This window comes from Macaca mulatta, chromosome 5 (assembly GCF_049350105.2).
Source record: "Macaca mulatta isolate MMU2019108-1 chromosome 5, T2T-MMU8v2.0, whole genome shotgun sequence".
NCBI lineage: Eukaryota > Metazoa > Chordata > Mammalia > Primates > Cercopithecidae > Macaca > Macaca mulatta.
Genome location: NC_133410.1, coordinates 76,781,834 through 76,806,415, shown reverse-complemented (window position 1 = coordinate 76,806,415; position 24,582 = coordinate 76,781,834). Strand labels below are relative to the sequence as shown.

The 24,582-nt window shown below is 44.1% G+C and overlaps 1 protein-coding gene and 1 long non-coding RNA gene across 5 annotated transcripts in view; one reads left to right on the top strand and one right to left on the bottom strand.

Moving 5' to 3' along the window:
- Positions 1–9,559, bottom strand: part of HOPX (HOP homeobox) — a 34,459-nt gene extending 24,900 nt beyond the window's left edge. For 2 of the 4 annotated variants that reach the window (XM_002804108.4, XM_028848557.2), the window contains exons 1-2: positions 9,209–9,559; positions 31–148 (exon numbers count right to left, since the gene is read on the bottom strand). The gene's annotated coding sequence lies outside the window, so the exon portion shown is untranslated. The remainder of the gene's footprint in view (positions 1–30; positions 149–9,208) is intronic. The other 2 variants (XM_001084303.5, XM_015138629.3) reach the window with 1 other exon arrangement.
- Positions 9,337–23,029, top strand: LOC106998390 (uncharacterized). Its single transcript, XR_013417967.1, has 5 exons — positions 9,337–10,025; positions 11,286–11,359; positions 12,380–12,503; positions 12,587–21,860; positions 22,707–23,029. It is a non-coding gene; the product is annotated as an uncharacterized LOC106998390 (long non-coding RNA).
- The last annotated feature ends 1,553 nt before the right edge of the window (positions 23,030–24,582 follow it).

The window sequence follows — 24,582 nt, the reverse complement described above, 5'->3', positions numbered from 1 at the left end:
CAAAAATTAGCCAGCCATGGTGGCACACACCTGTAATCCCAGCTGCTCTGGATGCGGAGGGATGAGAATTGCTTGAACCCGAGAAGTGGAGGTTGCAGCCGAGATGGTGCCACTGCACTCCAGCCTGGGTGACAGAGCAAAACTTTGTCTAAAAAAAAAAAAAGAAAGAAAGAAAAGAAGATGACATTGAATGCAATCCCCCACTGCTAAATTTGATTGGCTAAAAAAAATTATTATTATTATTATTATTATTATTTGAGACGGAGTCTTGCTCTGTCACCCAGGCTGCAGTTCAGTGGCACTGATTTTGGCTCACTGCAACCTCTGCCTCCCCTCCCAGGTTCAAGTGATTCTACTGCCTCAGCCTCCCGAGTAGCTGGGACAACAGGCGCCCACCACCACACCTTTTTGTATTTTTAGTAGAGACAAGTTTTCGCCATGTTGGCCAGGCTGATCTCGAACTCCTGAGCTCAGGTGGTCTGCCTGCCTCAGCCTCCCAAAGTGCTGGGATTACAGGTGTAAGCCACCACACCCAGCCTGACTGGCTAAAAAAATTTTTTTTAATAAAAAAAAAGAAAATTATATTGAGAAGGGGAGATCACTAAAGACTGTGCTCTCTTAGTTCTAGAAAATTATGTGTCACTCAATCTCTTATTAAAGAACAAGGGAACCTGGAGAAGCTTCTAAATGTTTGAAATAATAACTGATTACATTATGTTTCCATTTCTCACGGACAGTTCAATATTCCATGCTGCATAAAGAAAGCATAAGCCTTCTAGCCCACTCCTTTCCCTTCCTGTTTCCCACGAACCAGATCTAAAGGGTGGTAGAACATATGTATAAGAATATTCATTACAGCATCATTTCAGAGAATTGGAGGCAAGAAAGATGTCCATTACTGGAGGAGTCAATAAGTAAAAGATACATATAATTAACAGACTATTGATAATAATGCATTAGAAATATCATCAACAACACAGATACCTCTTAAAATTTTAGTGTTCAGTGAAAAGAAGGAGAGAAAAGAGGGAGAGTGGGAGAGCAGGAGAAATGGAATGAGATATAAAACCTAAGAGGGGATCTTGTGTATGCCATGAATGAAGGACTATGTTAACTCATTACAGGCCTAAAGACAAACAAAAAAAAAGGGGCTTTAAAAATTAAAAGATTGGTGGACTGCCTCATCTTTCAGAGTTTGCCTGTATAATTAATTCTTTCCACTATGTTTTTTGTATAATGAGGGAATATCTCATGGCTTACTTAATGTCCTTTGTACTGCAGCCCCACCAACCCTTGGTCTTGGATTTTTTCCTCAAAAGCCAAGGTGAAGAGCTGGGTATTGACCTCCACGACCTCCTTCCATGCTTTTCAACACCATCATTCAGTGGCTTTATAGCCTTCTCTTGTCCCAGCTAAATAACATCAGGCCTTTTTGTGTTCCTTATACATCTGATCTCTGTGTGTGTGTGTGTGTGTGTGTGTGTGTGTGTGTGTGTGTGTAGTCTTGCTCTGTCACCCAGGCTGGTGTGCAGTGCTGTGATCTTGGCTCCCTGCAGCCTTCGCCTCCTGGGTTCAAGCGATTCTCCTGCCTCAGCCTCCCAAGTAGCTGGGATTACAGGCATGCACCACCAACATGCCCAACTAATTTTGAGATTTTTAGTAGAGACGGGGTTTCACCATGTTGGCCAGGCTGGTCTTGAACTTCAGGTGATCCGCCCACCTCATCCTCCTAAAGTGCTGGGATTACAGGCATGAGCCACTGCACCTGGCCCTAATTTTACTATTGTTTAGTCAACTATTGTTTAACTCTTGAGTTAGTTCCAAGGACTCTCCTCCCTTTTCAACTATGGAACCCTGAGCCAGCTACAGTGTGTTAATGAAAGTAGGGGTGGCCTCCTGCTTTCTTCACTCCTGCTTCATAAATCCCAGTTCCAGCCATCTCCAAAGATGCTAGTCTATGTCCCAGGAAAAGGGTAAGGCATATATAATAAAGTGATAGATATTTCCAACATTAGTTATTGAATTAAATATTAGCCACTGAATTAAAGTTTTTTGTAAAACAGATTTCACTCCTGGCACCAGCAAACTGAAAATTTGGAAAGGGTTGATGAGGACATTAGGACTAAGGAAGATTATTTATGTACATTTCCTTAGGGAGAAGCCACACAGGAAGAAAATGAAAATACCTCAACAACGACTAGACTAACTAAGCAGATCTGTCACGACCTTAAGAATCCTAGGAAATTTTCCTCATGGTCCTAGATAGAATGACTAAATCTAACAGCCAAAATGACTGCCACTTGTTTCCTGCCCAGTATACACTAAGAGATTAGAACTGATCAATGTCTGCCTCAGGTTTTTGCTTCATTTCGTTCTGAACGTACAAGGACAGAGTGGATCATTTGTGAAAGATCTCGCAGCATTTTCATGTTCGGTCACATTTCATCAAAACTACCAGAAGCAAATTATAAGAAATTATGTGGATATGGGTAAAATTAACTTCTCTACTTTTTATTTATTAGTTTGTTTTAGAGATGGAGTCTTGCTCTGTTGCCCAAACTGGAGTACAGTGGCATCGTGATCATAGCTTACTACAGTCTCGAACTTCTGAGCTCAAGCAACCTTCCCGCCTCAGTGTCCCAAGTAGCTAAAACTACAAGTGTGTGCCACCACGTCTGGCTAACTAAAAAAAAAAAAAAAAAAAAAAAAAAAAAAAAAAAAAAGAGAGAGATCAGGCTCAAACAATCCTCCCACCTCTGCTTCCCAAAGAGCTGGGATTATAGGCACAAACCACCATGCCCAGCCAACTTCTGTACATTTAAAAGAGCTTCTATTACTACCTAAGTATGGCCAAATAAGAGGCTGAAGCAAAGATCAGAGTAGCCTGACCTTGTGATGAGCAATTCCTTGAATGCCCGACACTTATACTGAACTTCTTTTTGGTTTAGCCAACATAAATATACCAGTTCTCGGCCTGGGCGGGAGGTATACAATGCTTCCTGCAGGAACCCTGAGTCACAGCAAGAGTAAATGACTTGGCACAGAGGTCAGAATGAGGCCTGGGGTTGCCTGGGTTCAAGAGCCAGCTCAGATACCAGCTCATCCTAAGATTCCAAGCAAGTCACTTTATGCTCTTGCATAAAGTGGATTGTACGCACAGGTGACCATATAGTTTATTGCTCAGGCCAGGTATTGTTTAGAGTAAAAGGGGGTGCTATTAGTAATACCACTAGGACAACGAATCTTTCAGGCTCACAGCTGCTTTAAAATTCCATTACAGCTGAGAAAATGGGACCCAGGTTCCTGCTTACCAGACCTGTCCTCTGCTCCCCTGGCAGGAGATAGCTCAGCCTGGAGTCCTGGGGAAGATTGTTCAGCATACTGTAAAAGATATATGTAGGCACTTTCCCAGCAAATAAAAAGGACAGCCTAACCTGCACCTGCTTGGTTGCACTGTGTGTTGAAAATCAACAGCATTGGAAGGCCAAAAACACATCAGGGCCCTTGCCCAGGAAGACAGCAGATGCACGCACCTCCTGCACCAGGAGACATGAGCCTTCCATTTGCAGCATCAGGCTTATTGCCCCTCTATAAAACCTGTTCCCCACTGGCAGGCGATGCCCCAAGTGAGTGGGCAGGATGGCTATGGTCCAGGACAGAGCAGGGGCTGCTTCAGGATCCCCAGGTGTTGGTTTTTAAAAGGGCAGGTTACTGCTTTATAAAGCACTCCAAGCCACAGGTTATCCTTCTACCAACAATTTCATGTTTCTATAGCACTGTCCACTGTCCCTAGTCACTTGATGTTTTAAAAGTCAAAGGAAGCCGGCCGGGTGTGGTGGTTTATGCCTGTTAATGCCAGCATTTTGGGAGGCCAAGATGGAAGGATCATTTGAGCTCAGGAGTTCGAGACCAGCCTTGACAACATGGTGAAACCCTGTCTCTACCAAAACTACAAAAAATTAGCCACGCGTGATGGTGTGTGTCTGTGGTCCCAGCTACTCTAGAGGCTGAGGTGGGAGGATTGCTTGAGCCTGGGAGGTGGAGGTTGCGGTGAGCCGAGATCGTGCCACTGCACTCCAGCCTGGGTGACAGTGAGACTCTGTCTTAACAGCAACAAAAAGTCTAAGGAAGCCATCAACAACATCCAGAAATTAAGCTGAGTTAGGTCATAACACAGCCCTTAAAAATGTCCCAGTGACCTCTTGTCACTGTGTAATGAGAGAATTTGGAAATGAAGGTGAAGGAGAAATATTCAAAGAAAAGTCATCCAAGGAAGGAAGAAATTATATTGGTCATACAAACCTATTTTATCAGTTTTGCAAGCTTGTCATTTATTTTTCTCTTCTTTTCTTTTCTCTTTTTAAATTTTGGAGAAGCTCTGAATAACAGGAAAAAGCATTTGGCTTCCAAATAGGGCCATTAAACTGGTGTTGCTGCTGCCCTGATTCCAACGGCCTAATCCTTTCCCCAGAGCTAGAGTGCCAGGGCTCCCAGGGGCTCAAGATGGAGCTTGCCTTCACCCTCTCCTCCCCACTGCTGCTGTCACAGTGTGTCCTCTGGCTGCAGGGCTGCTCTGGGCCCTGACTGCCTGCAGACTGCTTCCCCAGAAGAGATGTTAATTACACACCCAGCCATACCCCTCTTCAGAGGCAGGACTAGCCACATGCAGCTGCCACTTGTTTTCAAGAGCTGCAGCAATCTGGTTTTTGAACTGGGCAAAAGTGCCGGAATGGGCCCATGGCCACATGCACTGGGGGGGCCCTGCCCCAGCTGCAAAACTGGGTCCCCAAAGAATGAGGCTCCTGGCCACTAAGGCCACTAAGACTAGGCAAGCTACTCTGCTGGTGCCAGCCTTCTGCTCCCGAGAAAGAAGCAGGTAATATTTTAAAATCCCTATGAGCAGAATTTCTTGACATTTTGTCTTCATTATAGTAACCTTAAGGTGGCTCTCCATTTTTCAGAAAGACACAGGAAATGCAGCTACTTCTGATGAGTTCGACTGCATTGACAAAGAATGGACTCATTCAGAAAAAACAGTCTAACAGGGCCCACAACCTATAGATGGTTGCCTACTGGATAGGGTTTGAAAAATTATACTGAAAACCCACAGTCTTGGTATATTTTTGCCCAGCAAGATGCTTGGAATTCTGACCAATAAGGAGGACATATTTTGCATAAAGCTTTGATTCTCCTGATTGCCTCCTTTTAAAATTCAAATGGTAACTATATATAATATTTCAAGGAACTCCTAGATATGTTATCTTGCTGGAACCTACTTAATATACCAGGGAGGGACATAATTCATTAAATGATTATTGTCTATTAACATCCTAATTTTAATGAGTTTTCCACAGATGAGAAAAACAAGCCCTGAGAGAATGAGACCTGGAAAGTGGCACATTTGGATTGAAGGGGAGGTGAGAACCCACTGGAAACACAACCAGGGTGGAGCCAGTGAGGCTCTGTGGTCCCACAGACACCTCTGAACTGACACCTGCACCCATACAGGTGCTGAGAGAGAGCTAAGGAGCCACAGACAGGAAGGACAGAAGTCACAAAGACAAACTTTACCCACTCATGCTTTTACCTGGGCCTGACCTGGAAGTCCTAATTAAAAGACCCCGGACTTCCGGATAGACTCATCCCAACGCTGGGAACGCACACATGCTATTTCTTGAAAGAACAACTTGGCTGTCCCCCAGAGCAGAGTGCCTGGTGCGTACACTGGGATTCCTTTCAATAATTAGAATCCTCTGCTTATGCCAGATATTAATCGGGAACAAAACGAAGCTTTAGTTTTGAAACATCCCTTCTCACTCATTAGCACAATCCTTTAATAATGCACCTTGGAGGCCCTGAGTAATTCTTCTAGTTTGCTGCCCCACAGCATGTCTGGGTTCCAAGGATTTGCTTGGAAGGTGCTGGATACCCTATCCTAGCTGCAGCTGGGAGTGTCCAGAAGCAGCCTCTTTCTTTACCTCTGAGCTTCTGTTGCTGTGTTCCCTTAGCCTCCCAGCCTCATCCTGCCCTTGGACTTGGTGGCCAGGTGGCACTCTCTCTTTGGCCCTTACTATCCTTATCTGTCAAGTGAATGGTTTTGATTTCACTGGTTTTCATGCCTAGCTGCACATTAGACTCACCTGGGGAACTTTGAAACCCAATGCCAGGGCTGCACACCCATGTATTCTGATTTAATTGGTCCAGGGTGGGGCCAGTCACTGATTTTTTTTTTTTTTTTTTTTTTTTTTTTTTTTTTTGAGACGGAGTCTTGCTCTGTCATCCAGGCGGGAGTGCAGTGGCATGATCTCTGCTCACTACAACCTCCGCCTCCCAGGTTCAAGCGATTTTCCTGCCTCAGCCTCCCAAGAAGCTGGGATTACAGGCACTCACCACAATGCCCAGACTAATTTTTGTGTTTTAGTAAAGATGGGATTTTATCATGTTGGTCAAGCTGGTCTCGAACTCCTGACCTCAGGTGATCCACCCGCCTCAGCCTCCCAAAGTGCTGGGGTTACAGGCATGAGCCACTGTGCCCTGCCCCAGTGACTGATTTTTTTTTGTTTTTAAGTTCTCCATGCCCCACAACCACTAGGTTAAATTATCTCCAGGGACCCTCCCAGTTTTAATAAAGTCTATGATCCTTACTCTCTGGTCTCTGTGCTTTATTGAATTTATCTTTTCTCCATAAATACTCATCTTTTATGTTCAGCATGTTACATAGGCTGATTTTTAGAAATGCTTTTACTCATTTAAAAATCATATCGTTGGTTAGGCGCAGTGGCTCACACCTGTAATCCCAGCACTTTGGGAGGCCGAGACAGGCAGATTGCTTGAGCTCAGGAGTTTGGGACCAGCCTGGGCAACATGGCGAAACCCCATCTCTACAGCGGGGCATGGTGGCACAAGTCTGTGGTCCCAGCTACTCAAGAGGCTGAGGTGGGAGGATTGCTTGAGCCTGGGAGGCAGAGGCTGCAGTGAGCCGAGATCGTGTTACTGCACTCCAGTCTGGGTGACAGAGTGAGATCCTATCTCAAAAAAATAAAAATAATGTTGTTAAAGTATTGTTTGTTGGGGGTAATCAGCTATAATACTGAAGAAATGGTCACAGTCATAATAATGAACATATCCATCACCCTCAAAAGTTTCCTGTGTCCCTTGGGAATCCCCCCAAACATTTTTTCTCCTGCCCCTACCTTCCCAAGTAACCATGGATCTTTCTTCCTTCCTTCCTTCCTTCCTTCCTTCCTTCCTTCCTTCCTTCCTTCCTTCCTTCCTTCCTTCCCTCCTTCCCTCCCTCCCTCCCTCCCTCCCTCCCTCCCTCCCTCCTTCCCTCCTTCCTTCCTTCCTTCCTTCCTTCCTTCCTTCCTTCCTTCCTTCCTTTCTTCCTTCCTTTCTTTCTTTTCTTTCTTTCTTTTTTGACAGAGTCTTGCTCTGTCACCCAGGCTGGAGTGCAGTGGTGCAATCTCAGCTCACTGCAACCTCTGCCTCCCAGGTTCAAGCAATTGTCCTGTCTCAGCCTCCCGAGTAGCTGAGATTATGGGTGCCCATCACCACGCCCGGCTAATTATTGTATTTTTACTAGAGATGGGGTTTCACCATGTTGGCCAGGCTGGTCTCAAACTCCTGACCTCAAGTGATCCGCTTGCTCAGCCTCCCAAAGCGCTGGGATTACAGGCATGGGCCACCACGCCCAGCCACTTTCTTTTACTGTAGATTAGTTTGCATTTTCTATCATTTTATACAAATGTAATCACTCAACACATCCTATTTTGTGCCTGGACATAACTTCTAATTATCTCCCTGGACTTTAGATTTCAAGCTCTTTGAAAACAAGATCACTTTTTCTTTTCTCTTCCTCTTGGCCCTCAACTTATCTTTGCTAAGATACAGCCCTTAATCATTATTTGCTTGATTGACATAAGACCTTCATGAACTTAAAACCAAGTTTCAGTTTGGTGGCCAAGAAGTGCCTGCCACGTTGAAGGTTTTTAACCCACCACCACTTCTGGAGAGGTTCCTCAGTTGGCAGCTTCAGCCCAGTAAATAAATAAATAAATAAATAAATAAATAAATAAATAAGCACATGAGCTTAATTTAGGGTCTGTGGACTTCCAGGAGTCCAGAAAGTGAGAGTCAAGGTGTGGGTTGGGGAGTGGGGTGGAGGGGGAGGCTCAGGATGCGGGGAATGAATACCTGAGAAAGGTCCTTGGCTTTCACCAGATTCTTGACACAAAGGGATAGACTATGGAATTAATGCCCTGCTCTATTCCTTATAATTTCCTATCTGCTTTTTATGAATCTGATGTCTAATTATAAATCCTTTATTCCTCCCTTCTCCCTTCCCACCTCCCCAGCACCTTTGTTTTGTTCTCTGCCTGCCCTGGTTATACTTAACCCTACTTAACTAAACACACTACAGGGCCCTGTCCAGTGGCAGTGCCACTTCATGGGAACTGTTTGCATTCCTCTTCTCTTTAAGAGCTTCTCATCTGAACTATGTGACAGATTGTACCTTTTTATTCAATGATTCTTATTCCACTTTACTTAACAGTTTACCCTGAATACTTGGATGCCACTCACATATCACAAATCTATATTTTCTCTAGACCCCAGAGCCTGGGATTCCTTTTCATCTCACAAAAAAAAATAAAAAAATAAAAAAAAATCAATGCTTTTGTTGTTATAAATAAGTATTATGAGAACCAGAAGTAACAATAAACTGCAAATTCAAAATCAAGCCACTTCTCCATCCAGAGACACCTCCCTCACTTCCCCTCGTCAAACAGAAAACGTATTTTAAAATGATACTATGTCTGATTTTTGATAAAAGTCTGGGATGTAGAATAACAATAATCTGCTCCTAAATGAGAAAATCATAGGCATCGGACAAGTGCTGGTTTCAGAGTTATCTTTCCAAAATAGAAGCGAGCAAGAAAAACATCTCACCTGCTGGCCAAAAGACCAACACCAACTCCCCTTCCTCCAAATTCCCCTTGACCCTGTGCAGTTTTGTTTGTAAGGGACTGATGTCTTACACTCAGCAGCATTTCCTGGCTTCTGCTCGGGGGTAAGTTTTTCATTCCTATTCTCCCTTTCACCTCTACCATTTTCCAACAGAAGAGCAAATACAGTAACAATAGCATTTTGGTCTAGTTCCTACACAAACTCATTCCTCTGCATAAAAGGCAGACCTTTGAAAGGTACTTACGTGGAAGAGGCAAAGGCAAGCCCTGGGTTTGGAAGCAGTGTTTGCTGATGCCAGCCTGCTTAAATAGCTGGGCTGGCTGACGCAGGCTGCTGATAGCACGTTTATTTATGCCTGTGAGCGCACACTCCAGCAAGGACCTGAAAAACCTGCAGCGTGGGCAGGAGGAAAACCACTGAAAGTATGCTGAAGTTACGTCTCTCCTGGTTATTCAGGTTTGATGTTCAGGCTGGGACTTCTGAGAGTTTCATGGAACTTTCTCGTCACTATCTTCTCGTCCCTGACCTTTCTCCTGGCCAAGCAAGCTTCTTCACCAAGATCGGATGAGAGAGATGTGGCTGAGAGAAGACTGGGAAGAGAAAAGAGACCCTGAGTCTTTTCACCCACTTCCTTACTTTGAGCGGGTTTCCAGTTGGATGTTGCCTCATTTCAAAGTGTAGATCTGGTGCGGTTGATTTCACAGCTCTGTGGGCTGGATGCCAGGCTAAGAGCCTGGACAATTGCCCAATTAATGAAAGGTTGTTTTCTTTTGGGCACAGAATGTACAAATAAAGAACAGTTAAAAGGGAGAGATTCGGGACTAGGATGATACAATTTTAGGTCTCCCTCAAAAACTATTCTCATTTATTTCCCCTGCATCTATACTTCCCTCTTACCATCCCCTCCCCTTCGTTAATGAAATTCCTGTCTAAGAGGTGAAAGATTCCCCACGGGCTTGCAAATAAAAAGCCAGTGTGGGAGCAATCTGTGGGAAGATGCATGCAGAGTGTGATGGAGAGTTCAGGGGCTCGTGTGACAATCCGTGCAAATGTTTCTAAAGGTGAGGGTATGTGTGTGGGTGTGAGGACCTGGCCGTTGGATATTTATGTATTTTATTAGCTAGATACGGGAGCTAATACTCAATTGCAGTGCACTAAACACATTATTAGGTGGGTATGATTTTGAGGGAATGAGGGAAGGGAGACAAGGTCTGGTGAGATCATCTGTGGGTGTATCTGTGTGTATTTGCTGGTTCATAGCACAAACCAGTAAGTGCCATCCGGAGAGCCACACCCTGTATTTTTCACTTCACGGGAGAAACAGAAAGCCCACTGGAGTCTCTTGGGAACAGTAGCCATAAGTGAAAGAAGAGCAGCGCTCATTCAGAATATCTCTCTCTCTCGGAAAGGGGGGTGACGGGAAACATGTGTGGGAAAGAGTAGAGACAGGGGGTCCAGGTTAACCCAACCTTGGTTACCAGAGGAATTCTTTTGTCTCCTGCCTAATTCATTGCCTAAATTCTGACCGTTCTGTGGCCAAACCTGGATTCTTGCTGCCACAATTTTTTGAATGGGCAGGGTCTATGTCTTGTTTATCATTTGATATCCACAGCATTATTATTGTTATTATTATTGTTGTTGTTGTTGCACAAATTATTATTATGACAGCACAAATTATGATGATGATGACAATGGTCATGATCCATAATCTAGTAAGACTGATTGTGTGTCAGGCTCCATGTAAGGTACTGTACAGAGAGTTTGTTTGCTTATTTAATGTGTAATCCTCACAACAACCCTATGAGGTTTTTTTTGTTTTTTGTTTTTCACCCAGGCTGGAGTGCAGTGACACGGTCTTGACTCACTGCAGCCTTGACCTCCCGGACTGAGGTGATTCTCCCACCTCAGCCTCCCGAGTAGCTGGGACCACAGGCACACACCACCACACGTGGCTAATTTTTTGTATTTTTTGTAAAGATAGTGTTACCCCATATTGCCCAGGCTGGTCTCAAACTCCTGGGCTCAAGAGATCCTCCTGCCTCAGCCTCCCAAAGTGCTGGGATTACAGCCTTGAGCCACCAGGCCTGGCTGAGTTAGTTTTTTATTATCATTATTTTACAGATGAGGAAACAGATAGTCAGAAAAACTAAATAACTTTCCCAAGGTCACAGTGAATGGTGGAGGTGGAATTTGAATCCAGTTCTATCTGATTCCAAAGTCAGGGTTTCACTCAGGACTGGCTTGAACCAATACTTAGAAAGTTGCCTAAGAGTGTTTTCACCTATCTTTAATTGTGTTTTTGTTTATCATCTGTCTTCCAGAATGTGATTTCCATGACAACAATGACCTTTCTGCATTGTCTACTCCTGTGATCCAGGACAGTGCCTGGCTCTTGGTAGGTGCTCAATAAATATGTGCCATTTGTTCAGTTTCTAAATTCCTGTGGAGGCAGTACAGCCAACAGATAGAGGTCCTGGCATCCACAGAGTCTCATCCTGGTTCAGATGAGACATTTCTTTTTCTCTTGCATCATGTGTCAGCTTCAAGCTATTTCTCTTTATCCAGTGTATCATGGAGATTAAACCAAAAATGGTTGAAACCATGAAGCAGTTTTTACATCACTTAACTCTGCAGGTGTATGGTTCCAGTTGTTTGGGGGTGCAGTGATGAAACCAAGACCTCTAGCTTTTTCCGTCTTTCATTTTGTAGCTCTCAGTGTGACAGCATTGTCTCTCCTCAGGGTGGTAAGATGGCTGCAGTAGCTCCTTTCATCATATCTTTAAACAAAATATCCAAAGATGGGTAAAAAGTGGCCCAGCCCACATGATGGGCTAAGTCCATCATGTGCAAAGAGGAAAGGGATCAGGCTGATCATGGCTCCTCTCCTGGGCCTAAGGGAAGAATCCACCTTCTCTAGACAAATTGCTCTGATAATCTGAACAAAATCAAGATTCATTTATTAGTGAAGAAGCAGAAAAGTGCTACCCACAGTTTTGCCAATCTAAGAGATCCTTTAAAATACAATAACCTGAACTGCTTTCATGCTTGGGCACCAGTCCAGCCATGGCAATTGGGTTTTACTATATCAGTTCTCTCTTTCTATGCTTTTTTTTTTTTCTTCCCCAGGGAGATAAGGTTGCTTTGGCTCTAGGTAAAATTATGAGTATTTCAACAGCCTGCAAATAAGGGAGGTAGCTGGCCACTAATTTTTTTCCTGCAGGTTTAGATCCTAGGTCTTTATATCACCACTGATTTCCAGGGACTACGACAAAATCTGTCAGCCTCTTGTCTTCTCCTGTGCCAGATGGGATTGGATGATGCTGTTGATTTCTTAGAGAAGTTGGGTCCAATACCACAACTAATTATAAAAACATGACTCATTTTCCGGCTCCTCCTGTTGTCTATTATATTTCAGTGGAATTCCAGAATCCCACATGTTTGCCTCTGCCTCTGCCTGAGAGCTCCAGCTACTGCCTGGGTTATGTAAACTAAAGACATATGGCTGAGATGGTAATTCTCACATAGATCTTTTTCTCCTGGTGAGTAACAAACTTCAAATTACCACCCACAGTAAGTATTATTTTTCTTCTATTTGCTGTTCTAAACCTTTTCCTTGCCACAGGTTTTGGGAACTCTTTTCTTCATTGTCTCAAATCAAGAGAATTAGGAGGAAGAATGGGGTCATGAGATGTTCCTTCACAAGACAGGAAAAACACCTGGCGGGGGAAAGTGGCTCAGTAAGTGTTTACTGTGACTGGACAAATGGTGGAAAGGAAAGAGCGTGGGCTTCTCAATCCTGCAGACTTGCATGAAGTCCCACTACGTCTGCTTACCACCAATTTGATCAAGGATAGCTTATATAACTTCTCTCTGTTTCCTCATCTGTAATATGGGACCGATGAGAATTATCTCACAAGTTCATTGTCAGGACTAGAGATATGATATGTAAAGCACTTAGCATAATACCCAGAACATAGTAGGTGCTCCACAAATGGGTAGCTACTGCTAATAGTTACAAGAAGAAGCTGGATTTTCCTATCCTTGGTCATCTTTGTGGAACCCATGCAAAATAGTTAAACCCAAAACCTCCAGGTGCCACAGCAAACAGAGCATTGGTAGAGCCACATATAATGCAGGGATGTCTGGATAGTGGGGCAGCTATTCTCTTCCTACCAAAAGCTAGAGGTTGTTGAAGTGCAGGAAGTTGATTTATGGATAGGGAGTATGTGGGCCCGAGAAATGATGCAAAGAGAGAAAAGCCATTCCTTGGGGAACATAAAACTACCACGGACATTTCAGTCAATTCACAGTGAAGACTCTAAGCCTCCCAAGGGCCCAAATCTGACCTGTACAGAAACAAATGAGGAAGAGGGGGTAGCCAGAGGATAGAGGTGAGCTTGCTGAGAATTCTGCCCCCAAGTTTGGAGCTTGCAAACAGAGAGGCCGAGAATTCTGCAGATGCTGTGGCAGTTTGAACTCCTGGAGAGCCCTTCCTGGCCCAGCCTAGCTGGGACGTAGAACACTGTGGGAAGCAGAAGAGGATCAGCCGATGGCAGAGAACCTGGACAAAGAAAAGGATGCCAACCAACTGAGGATAGAGACGTTTCCCTTGGCTCCTCCCGGCAAAGGATTTTTCAGGTTTCCTGGTGAGGAGGGAGTGGAAGTTATGACATAATCACACTCTATATTCTTTGTAGTTTGTTGTAGGCATGGTAATGATTAAGTCATCCTTTCGGTGAACTGTATATACTAGATTCTTTTCTTGAGACGGAGTCTCACTCTATCACCCAGGCTGGAGTGCAGTGGTGCGGTCTGGGCTCACTGCAACCTCCACCACCATATCCAGCTGAAATAGTTATGTGTGTGTGTGTATGTGTGTGTGTGTGTGTATATATATATATATAGTATTTTTAATGGGAACAAAGTTTCACTGTGTTGGTCATGCTGGCCTTGAACCCCTGGCCTCAAGTGATCCACCCCCTTGGCCTCCCAAAGTGCTGGGATTACAGGTATGAGCCACCGCACCTGGCCTACTGCATATACTAGATTCTAAGTGTGGATTCTACCATCTTTCTAATTCATTTGTGGTCCTATGGAGTGTTAGAGAGTTGATGGCCGGGAGTTAAATGTTGCGTCCCATCAACAGCACCTGTGCCTGGGTAGGGTTGTCACATCTGGTGTGGCCCCTATTGTGTTTGTTCTTCTACTTAAGAAAAACAGTTTCTTCTCATTCCATTTAGATTCACCCAGGGTTTATTGAATGAGGAGGCCACAAGTATTATTTTCCTTCCTGAGCCCCTTCCTGTGATTGGCTAGAGAAGGGGATGGCCCTTGGCAATGGTTGGGAGGGGAGGGGCGGCCGGCGGGCATCACTCATCTGTGGAAGGAGTTGGGGAGGAGGCCTTTCTTCAATCATGAATGAATGCTTCCCTTTACTGCTGTCAGCCGGGGCTGCCTGAGAAGCAGCGTGGCGACATTCTCAGAAGGGATAGGGGTGGTGCCTCACCAGTCATGGTGGCCTCATCCATGACTGATGGAAAGATGTTGCAGACTGGGGCCACCTGTCCTGATTGTAATCCCCTAACACATAGGGTGAGGACAGAGTCCCCACACCCTGAAATTTCAGGGATGGGCCCTGTGCTAGTAGAAAGCAGGGGGTGGGGATCTGGGGACAAGAAAAGCAAAATCATTTGGTTAAAAAGCTTGCTTAACTGGGCACCAAACCCAGGCACTCTGGTTTCACAGTCCATGGTCTAATCACTGCACTGCACGGCCTTTGCAGCTACTTCTGACAGTGTCACAGGAGCCTCAGGTAGGAGGGAAGAGCAGTTACCACCTCCTCTGCACGGGGTGCCCCAACCCCAAGTTTTGTCTATTTAAGACATTGACTTCTGTGAGTGATTTTACTTGGATACAGAGAGGAGAAGAAAAGAAGGACTGAGCTAACAAAAATATAGTTTGAAGACAAAATGGAAGAAAACAAAAAATTGTGTGCCTGACATGACACAGTGGAGAAAGAAAGGGCTGAAAGTTATTTGGGATAACATCATGGAGTAACTGAAGGAAAAGAAAGAGTTTTGATTCAAATCTACAGACTCTTTTCTTCCTCCCTCCTCTACCCCAGAGCACCAAGGAAGACTCACAAGGCTCATGGATGACCTAGAAAAATCTCACCTGTCCTCTCCATGTCTCGGCTCCTCATCTGTATAAGGAAAAAAGTTGAGCCAGTTGATGAACCAGAGGTGATGTCTCTGATATCCATTCAGTTTTAATCTCTCGTCCTTCAAGGGGAGAGGGTCAGGGGCAGGTGAATGTGGAGGAGGGCCTCAGAGCAGCCACACAAGCAGGACAGCTGCTCCCATTCAGGGCTGAGAAAGCCTAACGCACGGGTGCAGCTTTCCCAAGTGTTTGTTTCAACATTAAAACACTACTTCCACCCCCATGCCTCCCTCCCAGTTCTCTCCCCAACCACCTGGCCTTCTCCAGACCTTTTAGCGTCCAGAAACTAGAGGACAATACCTGGCACAATGTGGTGCAGGGAAGTGGGCAACCAGGATCTGCTCCAGCCACAACCCTCTCAACAGTGTATTTACTCAGTGCCTGCCTTTTCACTGCAGACCGGGGGATATCCTGAAAGAGAAAACTAGAGTGGGCTAGTAAAGAAGGAAGGAAGGAAGGAAGGAAGGAAGGAAGGAAGGAAGGAAGGAAGGAAGGAAGGAAGGAAGGAAAGAAGGAAGGAAAGAAGGAAGGAAAGAAGGAAGGAAAGAAGGAAGGAACGAAGGAAGGAAGGGAGGAAGGAAGGAAGGAAGAAAAGAAGGAAGGAACGAAGGAAGGAACGAAGGAAGGAAGGAAGGGAGGAAGGAAGGAAGGAAAGAAGGAAGGAAAGAAGGAAGGAACGAAGGAAGAAAGGAAGGGAGGAAGGAAGGAAGGAAAGAAGGAAGGAAAGAAGGAAGGAACGAAGGAAGGAACGAAGGGAGGAAGGAAGGAAGGAAGGAAAGAAAGAAGGAAGGAAAGAAGGAAGGAAAGAAGGAAGGAACGAAGGAAGGAAGGAAGGGAGGGAAGGAGGGAGGGAGGGAAGGAGGGAGGAAGGGAGAGAGGGAGGGAAGGAAGGAGGGAGAGAGGGAGGGAGGAAAGGAGGGAGAGAGGGAGGGAGAGAGGGAGGGAGAGAAGGAACTATAAATCATCCTTGAAAAATGTCTAAACGTTTTGATTTCTGCTTTTGGCAAAAATATGCTGTGGTCAGCTTTTGTTAAGTAATTCAGTGAAATTCTTCTTTGTGTATTTCAGGAAAACCCTGTCTCCTTCATGGCCATCTCTGAGGTTTCTGCAACCAGGCAAGCCCTGGCAATTCTGTGGGTGATAATTTAGGGTCCCTTGTAGAATGTCTTCTGATGTGGCACATTATATAAATAGTGGTGCACACTCTTGCATCTGGCTTTCACCTCTCTAGAGAGTCAGCTCCCAAACTAATCTTTCTAGTGGGCTCTGAATAACCTGCAAGAGGGTCCTGGGTTGATCCCCTGAGGCTGACACCCCTGACTTTGTTCTCTGAAGGAGGGAAATGGACTCTTCATGGTGCAGCCATTTAATGCCCCCATCTGTGCTAGAGCCAAATCTCAGACTGAAGACAACTTAGTATGGTGTCAGGGTTCAGAAAAAAGGCTTTGGGGACAAGCTGGACCTTATTCAAACCTAGGGTAATCAACTTTCTTAGTTTTGCCATAATTGTCCTGTTTTTAGCACTGCAAGTCTTAAATCCCAGAAAATCCCCAAGTCCTGGGCAAACCCAGAAGCTTGATCACCCTATTCGAGCTCTTTCAGGCCTTAGCCAGTCATTTTCCTTCTTTGAGCCTTAGTTTCCTCATATGTGAAGTGAGGGGAATGATAACAACATCAAATGGTATGCATTTGAAGGTTAATATGCATTCAAAGATTGTTCACCAAGAAAGTTAGAAGTTTACATGACAAAATGGTCTTTCTGTTTCTGTTCCGAGAAGGAGTAGATGTCTCCTCTCCCCAGTGTGTTTTGACTGTTTCAAGTGGAGGTGTGAGGACAGCACTTGAGGATTCTGGAATACTCTTCAGGAAGCCTTGCAGGCCCTGGCAAATGCAGAGCACAAATTAAGGGTTCTCCCAGCTCTATGATTATGTGGTTAAGTGTAAATGGCAGAAGCAGCTACCTGCTTGCAGAAGTCACTTTTAGCAGCTACCACTTGCAAGTCACAAATAACAGATTATGAAATCTTTTCTTTTAGGCTTCTTTATTGCCCCTTGGCTATTGTCTGCAGAGATTCTTAACTAATAGCCATGTTCAGAATGACTGTTTTCCAGAAACCACTGTTTCATGGCTGAAAAATGAAAAGAAGTCAATGTTTTCTAAGGACTCCATTGCAAGGCAGTTGCAGGACAAGAGTGGATTTCGCAGGCATCTTAATTCCTGGCAGTAATGGCTGAGGGCTGTCTTGGAGACCAGAAGTGGCAGGCAAGAACTCCCTTAACAAAAGAGAGGCAGGGGGATTATTTATTCAAATGCCCTGATAGAAGAAGGCCTAATCAAAGACACCATAGAAAACAAGCCACAGGCAGATAGGGAATATTTGGAACATGAGAGTGTCAAAAGGATCCAGGCTTTTGCTAAAGGAAAGGAAATGACTAGGGGAAATGGCCTTTTTATAATTGAGCGGAGCTATGTCAGAGCTATGCGCCAAGGGTTGGGGATTATTCAAAGTGCAAACACCTTTATTATCCTGGTCCTCCCACCCCCATCACGAATGAAGTAAGAATCATTAGAATCAGTGCCAGATTCTGACTGAAAATAGAGGTCTTCAGAAGTTGGCAAATTCAACATGCAAGACTGGCACAAGTGATAATGAACTTGTTCTTGGCCACGGCAGTTGATGACACAATTTTGCATAATTAGAACACCTTTGGAAGTAGGGAGTAAAAAAGGACCCTCCAATCTGGAATTGACTGATTTACATAAACATTAGTGTGATTAGTGGTTTCAACTCTTAAGGTACTTCCTTGTCATTTACATTCTAATTGATGATAGAGTAGAATGCCAAGGGGAGCAACACTGATGGTGTTTAGTGCCATACAAAATGGCCCACGAGGCTGTGGGGAAGTCTGTAAAGTAGGTGTTTCTAGGTTACCAAAGTCATCTTCTTTTCTTGTGCTTTCCACCCTTTCCTAGAGAAAATTAAATTCTAAAACAGCTAATTTAGAAGTCAAGAAATTTCATTATCAGAATAATGCATTAAGGCGTATCCGCTATCTCTTGCTGAGTAATAAATCACCCAAAAACATAGTGACTTAACAACAGTCGTTTTTAACCTCTCCCAGTTTCTGTGGGTCCGGCATTCAGAGAGGGCTCAGTGGGGAGATTCTGGTTTGGAGTCCCCCAAGTGGTTGTCAGAAGAAAGGCTGGAGCCAGAACAGCAGAGGGGCTGAAGAAGCTGCAGTCTTGCTAGGCACCTCTGTCTTCACAGATGGTCTCTCCATGGGGTCTCTCTCTAAGAGCTAGTTTGAGCCTCTTCACAACATGGCAGCCTTAGAGTAGTGAAATGCTCCACTGCAAGTATTTCAGCTCCCAACACAGCAGCTGCATCAACCTTCGTGACCTGGCCTCAGAAGTTTCTGTTGGTTACAAGTGAGTTACAAGCCCCCTTAGGTCCAAGAGAAGGAGAATTTGATGTGACTTCTTAATAGAGAATGGTGATATTCTTGAGGGACAATGTGGGGTAAGAGATAGCACTGTGGCCATCTCTTGAAAATACAATATGGGCCGGGCACGGTGGCTCATGCCTTTAATCCCAGCACTCTGGGAGGCCAAGATGGGCAGATCACCTGAGGTCAGGAGTTCGAGACCAGCCTGACCAACATAGAGAAAGCCCGTCTCTACTAAAAATACAAAATTAGCTGGGTGTGGTGGCACATGCCTGTAATCCCAGCTACTAGGGAGGCTGAGGCAAGAGAAGTGCTTGAACCTGGGCAGTGGAGCTTGCAGTGAGCCGAGATCATGCCATTGCACTCCAGCCTGGGCAACAAGAGCAAAACTCCGTCTCAAAAAAAAAAAAAGAAAATACAATATGCCGTCAGGTGTAAATAATTGATGATCATAATCTTTTAAGGAAATATTTATATTTTAAGAAAATAATATATTAACTCAAGCAAATCTTTAAACTAGTAGAATAGGTAGAGAGGAACCTGTGGCAACTGCCTCCAGTCCCTTCTTCTCATTACCTCTGATTCTTTTTTTTTTTTTTTTTTTTGAGATGGAGTTTCACCCTTGTTGCCCAGGTGCCCAGGCTGGAGTGCAATGGCACGATCTTGGCTCACCACAACCTCCGCCTCCCAGGTTCAAGAGATTCTCCTGTCTCAGCTTCCCGAGTAGCTGGGATTATAGGCATGTGCCACCACGCCTGGATAATTTCGTATTTTTAGTGGACACAGGGTTTCTCCATGTTGTTCAGGCTGGTCTCAAACTCCCGACCTCAAATGATCTGCCAGCCTCAGCCTCTCAAAGTGCTGGGATTACAGGTGTGAGCCACTGTGCTCGGCCACCTCTGATTCTTTAGAACAATTGTATGTAATATAAGTCTCCTAGGGCTGCCATAACAAAGCACCACAGACTGAGTGACTTAAGCAATAGAAATTTATTGTCCCACAGCCCTGGAGGCTTGAAGTCTGAGATCAAGGTGCTGTCAGGGTTGCTTCTTTCTAGGGCTGTGAGAGAAGCCATGTCTCTCCCTTATCTTCTGTGGTTTACTTGTATCTTTGGCATTCCTTGTTCTGTAAAATCATCTCCCTGATCTCTGCCTTCATCTTCACAGGGTGTACTCCCGGAATGTGTACATCTGTGTCCAAACTTTCCCTTTTTATAAAGACACCAGTCATATCAGACAAGGGGCCCGGGCTAGTTCAGTATAATCTAAACTTGACTAATTACATCTGCAGTGGCCATATTTACAAGTAAGGTCACATTCTGAGGTACCAGTGTTGTAGGACTTCAACATAATGATTTTGAAGGGGACCCAATGTGACCCATAACATACCTCTTATTTTCTGAAGGAAGAAGCTTCTTTTGATATGGTTTCTGGGAGCATGAATTGAAATAGGTAAAATTTTCCAATTTTGTATCTGTCTTTTCCTTTTCATGACACTGGACATTCCCTCTAGCCTCCTAAATACCTTCTTTACATTTTAAGTAAAGGTTTTCATTAAGGTGATTAATGTCTTTAGAGTAGTTTAGGATTAAATGTTCCTTTAATTAAAATGTAATTACCAAATATTGGTTATGGGGCCTCATCCCTTTCCAAACTTTCCATAGTCCTAGTGCCCCTAGTTATATAACTTCGGGTTGCATGGGATTTTTTTTATGACTCTCCCCTCATAACCTGGGATTCACCTATGCAGCAACCTAGTTTAGTAAAGAGGCTTAAAGAGCAATTTATTGACTTTAGGGATTTGAGATTGTTCTCTCTCAATTTATTTCCTTTGAATGTTTATAGAAAAAAAAAAAAAAAAGCACAACCAACTGCTCACTGGGGAAGCCACAAATACTTGGCTTTCCTGCCCTGGCACTTATCTTGCACTTGATGTTTTCAAAATACAACTAATCATTAAATAGCCAGTTCCCGCTACATCTTTGTGAGATGTGAGAATTCTTGCCACTTTCAGTAAAGGAAATTGAAGTAGAAAGCACCAAGGTGACCTGTGCAAAGTAACAGAGCAAATCAGAAGCAGACCCAGTGGCTGCCATTTTATGAACTAAAAGTTTGTCCTGTGTAAACCCAGAGACAGGCTGTCACGGCCTTCTCCCTTTCCTTGGAGGAGTAGCACACAGGCAGGAGTGAGCAGACGCCAAGCACACAAGAACCATGGCCAGCAGATACCCACTGGGAGCAGCCATGTTGTTAGTGCTTGTAAAGCTCCCTGGAGATCTCAGAAACCTTAAGGTGAACTTTTGGGACATGATACCCTGAGTCAGATGGGACTCCAAAGCAATCTCTTTGGTACTGCAGGGTGGTAAGATCTGGGAAATCTGGGTCACATGAACAATAATGAAAAAGATGTGGAAGGTATTCCTTCCGTCCTAAACTGTAATCCTCTTGATCATAGGCTCTATTAGAAACAAGCTCCCTGAAATCCTTTGGTCTACTCTTAAGCCAGTAGGCATTAATAGCAAACTTTAAGGACTTCCCTTAACTCTAGGAAGACACTACAAGAAAGAATCATAGACTTTAATGTGGCTGCCTTCCCAGAAATGCTGGGAGGCACCAGATCACCTTTCTTATTTGCAAAGTTCTCATTTTTTTTCCTCTGGTGAAAAAAAATTGCATAGAATTGGCTGGTCCTATACTTAAGTGAGGGGAGTTCAATGGGATGGAAATTATCTTATTTAAGGTGCTCACCCAGACCAGCATTTTACACTTAGGCAGGTAATTGAAGCAAAATACATCCTTAAAATCACATTCTCCTCTCCTGATACCAAGCTTCTCTTTCCCTAATTTTTTCTTTACTCATTTACTTTTTTATTTATTTGTTTTTTATTTTTTTCAGATGGAGTCTTGCTCTGTCGCCCAGGCGGGAGTGCAGTGGTGCAATCTTGACTCACTGCAACTCTGCCTCCCGAATTCAGGCGATTCTCCTGCCTCAGCCTCCTGAGTAGCTGGAATTACAGCCATGCCGCCATGCCCGGTTAATTTTTATATGTTTAGTAGAGACAGGGTTTCACCATGTTGGCCAGGCTGGTCTCGAACTCCTGACCTCAAGTGATCTGCCCACCTCGGCCTCCCAAAGTCCTGGGACTACAGGCGTGAGGCACCGCGCCCAGCCTACTCATTTACCTTAAAGCTGGCATTGGTCTTTCACTCAGCAGAGGCATAGCTGGTGAGGTGTGTTTTGCTTTGGTAATATGATTCTCATGTGGAGTAAAAGACAAAGTGGACCTTTTTTGGGGCAAGAATATAGTAAGTTGAAGCTTGTCTTTTTCACATCAAAATGCCATCTTGGTCCTGCATCCCTAAATCCTCGGCATAAAGATTGAAGCATTTAGGTTTATTTGCATAGTCAAAACTAAGAAACTCATCCTATTTCTCATTTAGTCTTGGCCATTGGGAATCTCAGAGTCAAATTTAGTGCTCAGTTTCACCATGCATTCTTAGTTTAAGTTTTCAAGCATAAAACTATCTTAGTTCAGGCTGCAATGACAGAATACCACCAACCGAGTGGCATAAGCAATAAACATTTATGTCTCAGTTATGGAAGCTAGAAAGTGTAAGATCAAATTATTAGGCTATTTAGTGTGTGGCGAGGGCCATTTCCTGGCTCCTAGAGAGCTGTCCTCTTATTGTGTCTTCATATGGCAGAATGAGGGCTAGAGAACTCTCCAGGTCTCTTTTATAAGGACACTAATCCTATTCATAGCATTCCAACCTTGTGACTGACTTACCTCCCTAATGCCCCATCTGCCACTTCTGTCACTTTGGGGGGTTAGAATCTCAACCTGTGAATTTTGTGGGACACAAACATTTAGCCTATAACAAAAACTTTTACATACACAACTTTTATTATGATCCATATCTTATTTGTATTTGTAAGGGTTTTTTTAAACTACAAGCTGCCTTAAGTCTTTTTAAAAACCAATTTAAGCATGGTATTAATAATAAAATATATTTTAAAAATCAATATAACATTCAACAATGAGAACGTTCTTAAAAATCAGTTTGTTTTGTCCACAGGTTGATCAGGGAACACTGAAAAATGACAACCAGTTCTGGTATTCACCCAGGGCACACCCATCCTGCCACACTGGAAGTTAAGATATTGAACTTTCTGTATGAGTTGTTCAAAGCTGCTGCCCTAAAGGACATGAACAGACACTTCTCAAAAGAAAACATTCATGCGGCCAACAAACATGAAAAAAAAACTCAGGCTGGGCGCGGTGGCTCATACCTGTAATCCCAGCACTTTGGAAGGCCAAGGTGGGTGGATCACGAGGTCAGGAGTTCAAGGCCAGCCTGGCCAAGATGGTGAAACCCTGTTTCTACTAAAAATACAAAAATTAGCTGGGCATGGTGGCAAGCACCTGTAATCCCAGTTACTCGAGAGGCTGAAGCAGGAGAATCGCTTGAACCCGAGGGAGCGGGGGCGCAGAGGTTGCAGTGAGCAGAGATTGTGCAGCCGCACTCCAGCCTGGGTGACAGAGCAAGACTCCGTCTCAAAAGAAAAAAAAAAAGCTCAACATCACTGATCATCAGAGAAATGCAAATCAAAACCAAAATGAGATACCATCTTACACCAGTCAGAATGGCAATTATTAAAAAGTCAAGAAACTGCAGATGTTGGCAAAGTTGTGGAGAAAAAGGAAGAACGCTTTTACACTGTTGGTGGGAATGTAAATTAGTTCAACCACAGTGCGGCGATTCCTCAAAGATCTAGAAGCGGAAATACCGTTTGACCCAGCAATCTTATTACTGGGTATATACCAAAAGGAATATAAATCATTCTATTATAAAGATACATATATTTTCATATATAAAGATGTATGTTCATTGCAACACTGTTTACAATAGCAAAGGCATGGAATCAACCCAAATGTGCATCAACAATAGACTGGATAAAGAAAATGTGGTACATGTACACCATGGAATACTATGCAGCCATAACAAGGAATGAGATCATGTCCTTCGCAGGGACATGGTTGGAGCTGGAAGCTGTAATCCTCAGCAAACTAACGCAGGAACAGAAAACCAAACACCACATGTTCTCACTTATAAGTGGGAGCTGAACAATGAGAACAGAGGGAGGGGAACAACACACACTGGGGCCTGTCGGGTGGGGGTTGGGGAGAGGGAAAGCATCAGGAAGAATAGCTGATGGGTGCTGGGCTTAATAATACTTAAGTGATGGTTTGTTCTGTGCAGTAAACCACCATGGCACACGTTTACCTATGTAAACTGCACATCCTGCACATGTACCCCAGGACTTAAAATAAAAGTTTAAGGGGAAAAAAAGCTGCTGCCTGAGCCTGCTAAGTACCTTCCACAGCCACTTAACTCCACCCCCTGCCTGAGACCACTTCCTCATCCATCCTCCCAGGATCCAGTAACCAAAGAGGACCTAAAGGACCAGCTCCGGGCTATGACCAGTTGCCACTCTCACAGATCAGTGCTTTAGCCATTCTGATGGTTAAGTATATTATAACACTCCCCCTCAGAGGGAACTTTTTGCTATTTTTGCTTCCTGTTATTGTAAATAATAGCTTTGCTTATTGATATAAGTTCTGGGTAGTGGCAAAGAATACAGACCCTGAAGCTGCTTGGATGCAGCCTGGCTCATCCTCACCTAGTCCCTGTGACCTTGGTGAGTTCTGTGTCTTCTGTATACCTCCTTTCTTTGTAAGTTGAAGGCTAAGAGTGGTATCCACCTTGCAGGACTGTTGAGAGGAGTAGCCGAGTGAATCGATGTAAAGCAGTTAGAGCAGTGCCTGTTTCAAGCATGGTGTGTTAGCTGTTATGATTGAGCGTCTACTACGTGCCAGACACAATACTAAATGCTTTGTGTTTGTTATATAACTCGCAAGTACTCTATCAAGTAGGTATTGTCATCCCTACT